Genomic DNA, 3,131 nt, shown 5'->3' on the forward strand with positions numbered 1-3,131 from the left:
AGGTGGGAGGTTGGGCATTGTACTGCTAAACTTGTGTAAAGATCTTCGTTGTGTCCGTTTAGTGGGATTTAGGGGGATTGTTTTGTTGGTGTATTGCTGTTTGTTGAGATACACCTTGTCAAATAAATTGGAAGCCTAAGTTCCTCTTGGAATCACCTTGCCTCAGTTCTAATGTATTACATCTCCTGATCGTGAGTCTTATGTCAGAACAGTGTCAGGGAAGCTAGGAGCGCCTCGAAAACGCTCAACTGTGTGTCACAGGCTAGGGAAGAAGGGGTTAGGAGTGTTTGACACTCACAGGTGCCTCACAGGCTAGGCATAAGCTGTGGGGACGCACGAGTCTCAAAACCCCCTTCATAAGCTGTGGACACAGTCTCTCCAGGGGTGCTCTTGCAGCACTCAGGGTACCTCACAGGCCAGGCATAAGCTGTGAGGGCAGAAGCCCAGAGAGAGACACCCAAGGCACAACAACACTCCCTGAAAACCCCTTACAATTTTTGATTAAAGGAAGTGGGAATAGCGTCAATAATTAAAAATATTACCAGCTGAAGAAAAATTAAGTGAATCTCTGATGGTGTTCGCTGTTGTGTTCATACTCTATTTTATTGCTACTGCTCACAGGATGGGCATTAGGACCCTGCGGGAGCTATTCACAGTTACTGCACTCATGCTGGTTCATGCAGGTTTGGGAACACCATTTTGAGTTGAATAAAAGCACAGTTAAGTTAAGTTACCTTTCTCCTGGCTCAGTTTGTCAGTTATTTCCTTGTACACAACATAATTAGGCGACAAGAATGAATCAAATTAACCTTCCTAACCCCCCACCTTTCCTCTCCACACCCGAGGACCTTCCAATTCCATGGTTGAGATGGATAAAATATTTTTTACATACATCACGGCGAGTGGGTTAGACGGCAACAACGTAACACCAGCTCGCACCATGCAATACTTATCCACTGCCTCAGCACCAAAGGACAACGCCTCTTTGGCCAAATCAAAGAAACAGCAAAATGGTAAGTGCCAAAGAGAACTATTTTGGGCCAAAGAAAAGTATCGTGATGGAGCGATACCAATTTCGTAAAAGGGAGCAAGGGAAAAGTGAACCAATCAAACAGTACAGGTACAGGTACATCATTTCATTAACTGAACTGGCCACTACATGTAACTTTGGAGCACTCAAAGAGGAAATGATCAGGGATCAAATTATTGAGAAAACAACGATCCCCTGTGTAGTATATGCAAGCACTCTAATAACGACGCCACGAGGTAAGGGTAAAGCACTTAAACTGTAGTGACCTTAGTCCTTTATTGCAGCTCCTAGAGTGAGGACACCAAGAGGTGAGCTCCCTTTTACATTTGGTTACCTGCAGTGTACAAGTGACCCTTAGATCTCCAGCAGTAGCACCCTCTGGTGGTACAGTATGGTGTATACAGGATGAAGGTACATTCAGTGATCTAGTGTTACAGTACATACATTTACATACATACATAACAACATTCCCCCCTAAGTCTTTCCCAAGTCCTTATTGCAATGACATGGGGAGGTGATGTGTGGTGGATGGTGGTGGGTTGTATTGAGGGTTGTGTAGGTGCCAGGTGTGATCCATATGTTCGTGGCTGCACACATCCATTTCCCCCGCCCGCAAACATAGACCATGTGGGTATGTCACTGTTGGCGGATTCCGCAGTGATGGAGCAAGTACATGTTGTTGTGGGTAAGGTACATACATTGTTAATTGGGTGGGTGAGGGCATTTAGTAGTGGGCAGAGCCACAGAGTGGTGTGGCCTCCTTGTCCTCCATTTGGGCTGTAGGTTCGCACTACTGCCCTTCAAGGTGGTGGAAGTCTAGTCATCCCAGGTTCCACCGGGAAAGCTCGAGGGCACTGGCCTCTTGCTCCCGGTGCTGGCCCTGGTGGCTGGAGGGTGGGGGGGGTGGTGAGGGGGGGATGTAGGGCCGATCTGGGGCAGGTTGCCAGTGGTGGTGGCTGTGCTGTCCATTGACCGCTGTCCCTGCAGTGGGTCTGCTCCCACTGGGTGTGTGTGAACCCTTCCTGGGGCATCACATTGGTCCCGGAAGTGCAGGCTACATGATCAGGTAGCCCGCTGAACCTGGGTGTTTCCCATGTGGGGTTACCTTTGGCATTGTCAATATACATGAGAACCCGGTATAATTTCTCATTCTATCATTAGAATGCATGATATAGTGGCGCCAATCGCAACTAGCTGACTTGACATTGTTATATCTCTTTACACTTTTACATTTGTCACTTTCAACGCTTTCTTGTGTACTATCAATATCTCTGTACAAGGTTACATTTGGATACCTGCCTTTGTTGGTTACATTTGTCACGTTAGCATTACTGACATCGCTGTTTAACAGGACAAACTTGTCACTTACATCACTTTTTGAAGCATTCATTACATTTTTCCCATTAGCATTGCCGGCATCACCATTCAACAGTGCATTTATATACCTGCATTCATTAATTACACTTTTATCCTTAATATCACCGGCATCGCTGTACCAAGAGTGGAACTGTCCCTTTAATTGTTTTGGGTTGCCGTTCTCCTTTAAGAGGGCCTTGCAATCTTTACCCCAATCCGGTTCTCGTCAACACATGTTGCTCCCTCAACGCTGCCCCTCGTGGTCTGGTCGCGGCCATCTTGATTGCAGGTGCTTCGCCTCGTGGTATGGGTGCCATCTTCTTTCTCTCCACGAGGTAGGTGATCCTTTTCTCCCCAGGTTCTGCCACGAACGCCGGGAATCTACCTTCTATGATGATCTCCTTCCCTTGGAGTCCTACCACTGGAGCCTGGGAGGTGAGGTCTGGTCGTTCAGGTTGGATCATCTCGCCGTTGAGTTGTGCAGTCTGTGTCGTCGCCACGCAGTCGAGCCGGACGGTAGGATTTCCAGGTGCTGTGATGGATCCAAGTTTGGGGCCACGTAGGATGTTGATCGCCGGGGTCTGAAGGCTTTTGTCACTCCAACAGATTTGGATTTGCTTCATCCATCTTTTTCCCAGCAGCTTTGGACCATCCCCAGCAACGATCCACAAGGGAAGGTTGTACATCGCGCCTCCATGGGACACCTGGACATCCTCGCTGCCAACGACTGAGATGGTGCCTTTTG

Source organism: Pristiophorus japonicus, chromosome 2, assembly GCF_044704955.1.
Source record: "Pristiophorus japonicus isolate sPriJap1 chromosome 2, sPriJap1.hap1, whole genome shotgun sequence".
NCBI classification, from domain to species: Eukaryota; Metazoa; Chordata; class Chondrichthyes; family Pristiophoridae; genus Pristiophorus; species Pristiophorus japonicus.